Here is an 8,406-nt window from a genome sequence, read left to right as displayed (position 1 = left end):
GCAGATGGTACAAACTGACAGTTCGTGAAGACAACTAAAGGTGTTTATAACATTGCAGGGTTGTGCAGGTGACTTTAAAAACAAAGGATTTGGAAGTGATAAAAAGTGGAGACTGGCAGTAGAGATGGTAATAAAGCCTCTAGCTACTTGAGGCAATGTCCTTTTTTATTTTTTTTTTCTTTTATTGCATCTGATTGCAAATTAAATTGGGGGGGGGAGGATTAGCCCCAGGCAGAAAAGAATATTCAGCCCCTGCCTCAGTGGTTTTCAAAACAAAAAACCGTAGTCTTTGATTTTTAGATTTGATTTTTTTTTTTCTTTTGCCTGCTGGTTGCCATACAAAGAGATATAGCTCAATAAAATGAAAGATCCACAACGCTGTGTTTCATAGCAAAGGCCTGGAGGGATTCTGAGCCAGGTTAATGGATATGATGGTTTTCCCTTCATTGATTTTTAAGATGATTATATTTTATTTATAGGCGAGAAAATAATAGTTAATCTTAGATTTATTGAAAACTTATTGCAAGGCTGCATAAATTGATAACAATAACAGTACATTTAGGGCAACAAAACTAGACTTGTCTTTAATCCCTTAAGTGCTGATGCGCAGGGAATCTATTGACTTGAAATTAAATATGCTCTAACCTACAACTGAATCCAGGTGGGGAAGAGTTGTATTTTTCAGGCTGCTCTGAAAGATTTTATTACACAAAGCTTTGGTACACCCGAGGTGTTTCTTTTGTAAAAACTATGTAGAAAATCTAGGAGCTGAAAGCTTGGGGATATCGGCATGTTGCTCTCTGGGGGCTTTAAGAACTGACTTCCAAATCGGTCCGTCATTTGTCAGCTAAAAAGCCTACTGGTCAACCGTAATTGTGTCCAGAGTTTTGAATCTTAAACCAGGATGTGTGTGTTCTAAGAGGCATAAAAACCTCAAAACATCAGCTTATCATGACTCAGAACTCCATTGCCTTAAAACGACTTGTTTTCATATCTTAAATGAATTTGATGCAAGCAGGCTAGGTCTGAGGACCCAGGGGAGGGGCCTGTAGGACCAGTCAAGAGAGTCCCTGGCTTCATGCAGGACAGACATCAAAGATGAACCAAAGAAAGTGAAAGCAGAATTTATTAACATGAGTGACAGAGAAGAGCAGGAGTGTCTGGGAGAATTGGAAAGGAAAGGAGAATGAGTCTCATTGGTTGAGGCTAGGGATTTACATTGGAAAAGGGTCTGGAATACGGCTCCTGTAGGAGTCCAGGGTAGGGTCCAATCAGAGGCGAGTGTCAGATGAACAATAGTTGTTATTCTATAAACCAGCAAAAGTAGAGGGTATTGATGCCAGCTTCCCCAGAGTTTTGCTCAAAGCTTATATCCCGGAACAGGTTTGGGATCTGGCTCTTCTTAGACGTTATCAAGTGTTTGGGGGCTAGGACAAAACTCAGAGAAAGGTGAACTTTTTTGCTTTCCCCTTGAAGTGGGAACATACCTTCTTTGGCTTATTCAGAAACAGGGCTTAGCAGAGAAATGACACAGCCAGTGCTTTTTGAAATGGAGTCCCTTTGGCTCTCCTATCTCAAATTCTGGAACCTTTTGGATTTGGAGCAAATGAATTCCCATTAGCCAAGCAGGGACAGTAACCTTACCCGATCAGGCTAGAACACTGGGTCTTTGTCTCTCAAAAAGATTGAATAATTGTCACTACAGCTCTGTGGCTCAAAAATGTCAGCTCCAGGCCCTTGATATGTACTGCTTATCCAACATGGAGGAGCAAAAGCCTACTCTCCAGCCATTTAATTAGTCAAAGTTTTCCAGATAATTGGATGTTTGTGCAGAGAAAGGAGAAGAAATGCCCAAAGTGTGCTCTAGCCACAGAGAACTTTGACCACTGAGTCACCCAAAATAACAACGCAGCATTGTTTTAAAGTATTTCGATGTTCACTTTTATTAAAAGTTCCATATTGGACTTGCTTTGCCAGTGTGTATATTAAATTTAGATCAGTATACAGATTAGCATGACCTTTGGGTAAGGATGAAATGCAAATTTGTGAAGTATTTTTCTTTTGCACTTTCAGCCAGAAGTACAACATGTATGGGCGAAAGCTAAAATGACTTAACATTATGTTACACTTTACACTGAAAATGTATTACTGTGAATGGTCTATAATTAAGCCCAATGAGACATCTAGGGAGTCCACACATGCATCAGTGAGCAGATGCGGTTTACTTATTTATAGAATGTTTCTTTTTGAAAAAGTAGTGGTGGATACATTTGGATCACATTTATACAGCTATAAAAATAAAGATTTGATTACGGTCATTCTTCCAAAAAAGTGCCATGTTAACTCATGCTGTAGCTAATATGAATGGTAGAAGTTGACTTTTGTCTATAAACTGAGGTATATTAAAAAAATTTCAGTTTATTGGAACAGAAGTGGATTCCATTGGGCCAGCACTGAATTTCAGTGGCTGGGAGTGCTTTGCTGACAGCAGTTAAGGGAAAGACTTGTGAAGAGAAGTGGAAGCGAAGCAAGAATATATTAATTGGCTATCATTTAGGCATTCGCCTTATTTGGGAAAGTCAGGATGGCTGTTTGTGACAGGTTGTCTTTAGGTTTTGATTTCGTAACCTTGACACATTTTAGGCTTAGGGGTTGGTTTGCTTCAGCAGCCTAGTACAAGGTATTAGAACCACCTCAGTCTACTGGCCTCCTTGTTTAATTTAACACCTGCAAGGCTAATGTTCATTTTCAAAGTACGCTATGGTCTTCTTTTCCACAGAATTCGACTTGAATGCTCAGTCACTTTTGGTTAAATGCAGTGACAGGATATGAAAATAACTTCCCACCACAGCTACACGTACAACGATCTCCGCAAAAGCAGACCCACATTCTAAGATGGATGCCAGGAGGCATTCCTGTGTCAGCGTCCAGGACGTAACCAAAGTAGCAGAACAGAGAAACAAAGGAGTAATGGGATTAATGAGATTTCCTCTTTCACTTGGCTATTCTACATTTAGTGGATTGATACATGTTATTTGAAGTTCTCTATTTCAGTGAAAAATGAGACTAGAAAAAGAATGTGTTAGCAGTTTTATTTCCAGTCCATGAGACTCTATCAAAAAGGAAAAGTTACTTTTTAAAGACATTTTAATAAATGAATAAAAAAATATAAAATTTTACTTACTGATAAAGTCATGTTGCATTTTCCTGCTAGGAAAATGGAGAAACTCAAATCTTTAAGCTGTACATGAATTTAAAAACACAGGGACGTGGTATTTGAGAAATAGTTAAAGACCAAAAAAGGAATTTGCTTTTTTTTTTTTTTTTTAAGATTTTATTTATTTGATAGAGAACAAGCAGTGGGGAGGGGCAGAGGGAGAGAGAGGGAGAAGCAGGCTCCTTGCTAAGTGGGGATCCTGATGTGGAGCTTGATCCCAGTTTCCTGAGACCATGACCCGAGCCAAAGGCAAGTGCTTAGCAACTGAGCCACCCAAACACCCCGGAATTTGCTTTTAGATAAGAAACTGACCCATACCTTGAACACACACACACACACACTCACACACACACACAATATTTCTGCTAAGGCTTTTCATTTAACTCCATTCTTCCTGTCCCATCTTGAGTTGTCAATCAATTGTCCAGAAAACTGCAAAAAAAAGCAACTCTGGTAAACATTCTGTCTGAGCCAGGATGATAAAGAACATGAAGATTCTCTCAGGAGGAAGCCCATTTTCTCAAGATTTGAGGCTCACTTAAAAAATAGTTTGCAATTGTAATAACAATCATGTTTTCTCAAAATGTGTAGTGCTTCTCTGATAAGAAATTCTCACCTGGATGGTCTAACCTCGCTTTATCTTAAATTTATCTAAATTTCTCCCTATAATACTGGGGTGCCTGGGTAGCTCAGTTGGTTAAGCATGTATCTGTTTTAGGCTCAGATCCTGGGTCCTCGGATCAAGCCCACGTCAGGCTCTCTACTAAGCAAAGAGTTTGCTTCTCCCTCTCCTTCTTCCCCTCCTCCATGCTTTTGTGCTCTCTCTCTCTTCCTCTTTCAGATAAACACATAAAATCTTTTAAAAAATGAATTTCTACCTGTAATATGGAATTACAGAAACTGAAACAAGGCATTATGGTAGGTTTTCTTTAACAGAATTTTTTTTTCCCTGATGTCAAAATTTGTAGATTTTTTTTTTTGTCAAAAGTTTTGAAAATCTAAGTGGACAAAAAGAAAGAAAAGGCCATTTCTTGTGATTCTCTAATGTAGAGATAATTTCTGTTAACCTATGAACACACGGTTGGAATTATACATATTGCTTAGTTACCAGTTTGTTTTTTTAACCATATATAATGAGAGATTTCTTTTAAGCAGACAAAAAAAAAATTGCATAGACCGTTCTTTCAAATGATTTAAGTATTTTAATTTTATTTTTTTAAAGATTTTATTTATTTTTGTGAGAGAGAGAGAGTGAGCAAGGATGAGTGGAGGAGGGAGGGGCAGAGGAAGAAGCAGATTCCCCACTGAGTGGGGAGCCCAGTGTCGGATTCAGTCCCAGACATTTAACTGACAGTCACCCAGGTGCCCTCAAATGATTCAAGTATTTTTAATCACAGTATGTCAGAGTGCACATGTTCTTTTTGGCCAAATCGTATTTCTGTTAAATGTGCTGTTTTCCAGTTTTTATTTCCTTATGATTCTGAAGATGGGTGTTTAATTGGATCAGAACAATGCATATTGCATAAGGTTCAACTTATTATCTTTAAGTTTTATTCCTGTGATATTGTGATATAATAAGAAACATGTATTTTGGGCTTCATCCCATGCTCTTGGCCAGAGCTCCTAAAATATTTGTGATCCTCTTTTTTCTAAAGATTTATCTACTTATTTTAGAGAGGGAGGAGGGGCAAAAGAATCTTAAGCAGACTCTGTGCTGAACATGGAGCCTGACTCCGGGTTAGATCTCACGACCCTGAGATCACCACCTGAGCCATTCCAAGAGTTGGAAACTTAACTGACTATGCTACCCAGGCGCTCCCAATTTTTATAATTTTCTAAATGATAAGAACAATAGGAACATCTTTTGTTGTAACATTTGCCCCTGACCACTGACTCAATTTTGGAACATAAAACTGAAAGGAGCCTCTTTTGTTATTTGTAACAAGTCCCTTTCCACCACATCTGGCTGTATGTTTTAAAGTGACTTTTGGAAATACCCTAAGGATGGGGAACTGGTTGCCAGTTCCATCACTTATGTGTTTAGAGGGTTGGAACTTTCGGGCCCCATCCATACCTCCAGGGAGGGAAAGGAGCTGGAGGTGGAGTGGATTATCACTGATTAGCCAACGATTTAATCAATAGCCAATGATTAAATCAATCACGCCTATATAATGAAGTCTCCATAAAAACCCCAACTAAAGAGGTTTGGAGAGCTTTTGGGTTGGTGAGCACATGAGGTGCTGGAAGGGTGGTGTGCCTGCCCAGAGTGGATAGGGGAGCTCTGCCCCTTCCCAAATACTCTGCCCTATGCATAACTTCCATTTGGCTGTTCTGGAATTATAGTCTTTATAATAAATGAGCAGTAGTGATTGAAGTGCCTTTCAGAATTCTGTGGGCCATTCTAACAAATTATTGAACCCAAGGAGGGTGTTGGGGGGGACATTCTATCTAGAGTTGATTTGTCAGAAGTACATGTGATAACTTAGGATTTGTAATTGTCATCTGCAATAAGGGGAGATCTTGTGGAACTGAGCTCTTACTGGTAGTCTGTGCTAACTGAATGTAGTTAACGTCAGGATGGTTTAATAAGAGGGGACAAAAAAACCTCGTATGTTTGGTGACAGATGTGCTGTGAGTTGGGAAACTAGCTTTTTAATTCCTGCTCTTGGTATCTTATCTCCGCTTCCCCTGGCAAGTTTTCCAATCTGGCATGCATTTTGTATACTAAATAGACTTAATAAAATTTGTGAGTAAATGTTACAAAGATATGTGACCATTCACAATAATAATTACAGCTCTCAGAAGCCTCATTTTAACTCTAAGTTGACATAAGACATAAATATTTCAAGGAGAATAAAAATACTAAAAGTATGGTCTAATAATTTATGATAAAATATTACTTTTTGATCCTTATTTATCTAAATAATACCCCTCTGTGACTTAGCACACAAGAATTATAATTACAAAAATCATTGTTAGCACTCAAGACAACTGAAAAACTCAGGATTTCTAAGAATACATTAAAATCATATAAAACTGCTTGCCTATATGCCAGAAATAACCACTTAGAAACCATAATGGAAAATATTTCAATTTATAATGACATCAATTATATAAAATGCATGAGAATAACCTTAACAAGGTAACCTATGATTGGTTTCTCTGTGAGAAAATTCTGATTTTACTCCCTACAGACCTCAAAGCAGGACTTAGCAAGTGTTCATATTCTCTCCATAAATATACTCTTCAAAATATTTTGGAACTCTGTAGGATTTACTAAAAATAACATTGACTTTTGGGAGGAGGGTTTACATGGCTTTTCCCACAATACCATTTTTCCTCAGAATGTCTTCTCTTTCCTGCCTCTTTTTTGGTGTATTAATAATTAAATCAGGGGAGGTCCTCTTTTGACCTTTCCCCCATGCAGCCTTTAATCTTGGAAATGAATAGGGCATGTAAGTGGTTCAAGACATTTATACATGAAGCGCTCACTGAAATGGTAGGAGAAGCATTGTTTTTAATATATAAGTGGAAAATGATATGAACTGATAAACATACACAGAAAATGGAGAGCTAATAAACTTATGACAAATATTAAAAAAAAAGAATTTCAAATAAAATAAGCACATCATTTCACTTAATAAATGGGCAAACATTCAAGGAGAAAGATGAACATGTTCATTAAGTTTTTGTGAGATGTCACTTACATCTTGGTGGTAGTTGAAATTGTCAGTATTCCAACAAGGAATTTGGCAATATTATCAAAAAATCTAAAATGTAGCCGATTTCCTTGTCTTAGTTGAGAATCTCATGTTTCACATGAAATGTCTTCTGAGCCTCCTTGACAACAGTTTAAATCTTACCACACCAGACAATGTTATCTTCTTAAAAAACATATCTCATTAGCCAGACCCTTTGGTGGATCAGAATCACCTAGTTAATGGCATTGCTGTTCCTTACACGGACACCTGCAAAACTCTTCTCAGATGGCTAGCAGTTGATACTATGTACTGAATAATGATTATATTTTCTAAGGGTTTCCTCCTGTTTTATCTGTTAATATTCATAACAACCCAGTGAGAGTAGGTATGGCTATTATCCCCCATTTCACATATGAGGAACAAGATAGTTAACTCATTTCTCAAGGTCATGCAGGCATTTTGACACAAGTCTGAGCTCTAACCTTGAAGCTATATTGACTATAAAAGGATTGCCTTGGCTTTGCTTCATCTACCACTTTCCCAAGTATTCTACTCTTCAACCACACTAACATTCTTTACATTTCCTCAGTGTAACTTAGGGAATTGTGTATTAATTTTTCCACCAAGAATTCCTGCACTCAACCAACTTCTAAAACTTGACACTAAAAAGCCAGAGCTAACATACTCGTATTGCTAATGATGTTTTTGTTCTTTTCATTGTCTACCCAATATCCATTTCCCTCTTTTTAATAAAGATATTCTCAGGTTTCCTTGGAGTTGGGTGTGGATGTGTTTCAAACGGTAGTTGTAGTTGTTGTAGGGCGTAAAGAGGAAAGTTCCTTAAATGGGGAGAAGGATGGCCTTGCTGCCAATATTTTCTTCTTGCTAGAGCTCCAACATCTACGCTGTGATCTTGAGGATTAAGGATAGTAAAGGGAAAAGATCAAAGAAACCCAAGTCCCTAGTAACTTCAGAAACCACTCTACCATCTTTGGCCTATTCCCTCACTTTAGGTACATCTCCGTTAACAGTAGCTGAATGCAGGTCCTTGCTGATGTATTTGTCAAGGATAGTTTAAAAAAACAAAATTCAGTCAAGTAAATTTGAAGATCTGATTGGTTTTATGAAGTGGTTTGTAATTCAGGCAGCATCCCATCTAGCAAGTAGAGGAGAGCAGCAGGGAGTTGTACAAAATGCAAGGCTTTTACAAGAAGGAAGATGAAGCAAGGAAGTTGTTAGCAAAGGAGAAAAAAGGAGAGAGGCTCTTAATATACAGATGACCTCATCTTCCTCTGGGGGGGATAGAGAAGGCCCATGTAACAGATTACCTTGTTGGTACTGAACAGAAAATTCCTGACTGACTGTCCAGTTAACACTGGTAGGGAAGGTCGAAATTGAAAGGAGCCTGGGTATTAAGTCCAGATTTGGTGACTTGGGATAAGTGATGCCTTTGGGGGCCTGTGGTTTTCTTTTTTTTCTAACATAGAA

At 38.0% G+C, this 8,406-nt stretch overlaps 1 non-coding gene across 1 annotated transcript; it reads left to right on the top strand.

Moving 5' to 3' along the window:
• The first annotated feature begins 1,963 nt into the window (after positions 1-1,963).
• Positions 1,964-2,065, top strand: LOC132000460 (U6 spliceosomal RNA). Its single transcript, XR_009399320.1, has one exon. It is a non-coding gene; the product is annotated as a U6 spliceosomal RNA (small nuclear RNA).
• Positions 2,066-8,406: the final 6,341 nt, after the last annotated feature.

Source organism: Mustela nigripes, chromosome 13 (genome assembly GCF_022355385.1).
Source record: "Mustela nigripes isolate SB6536 chromosome 13, MUSNIG.SB6536, whole genome shotgun sequence".
Taxonomy (NCBI): Eukaryota; Metazoa; Chordata; class Mammalia; order Carnivora; family Mustelidae; genus Mustela; species Mustela nigripes.
The sequence above is the reverse complement of the archived record's forward strand: the minus strand, read 5'-3'. Positions and strand labels throughout refer to the sequence as shown.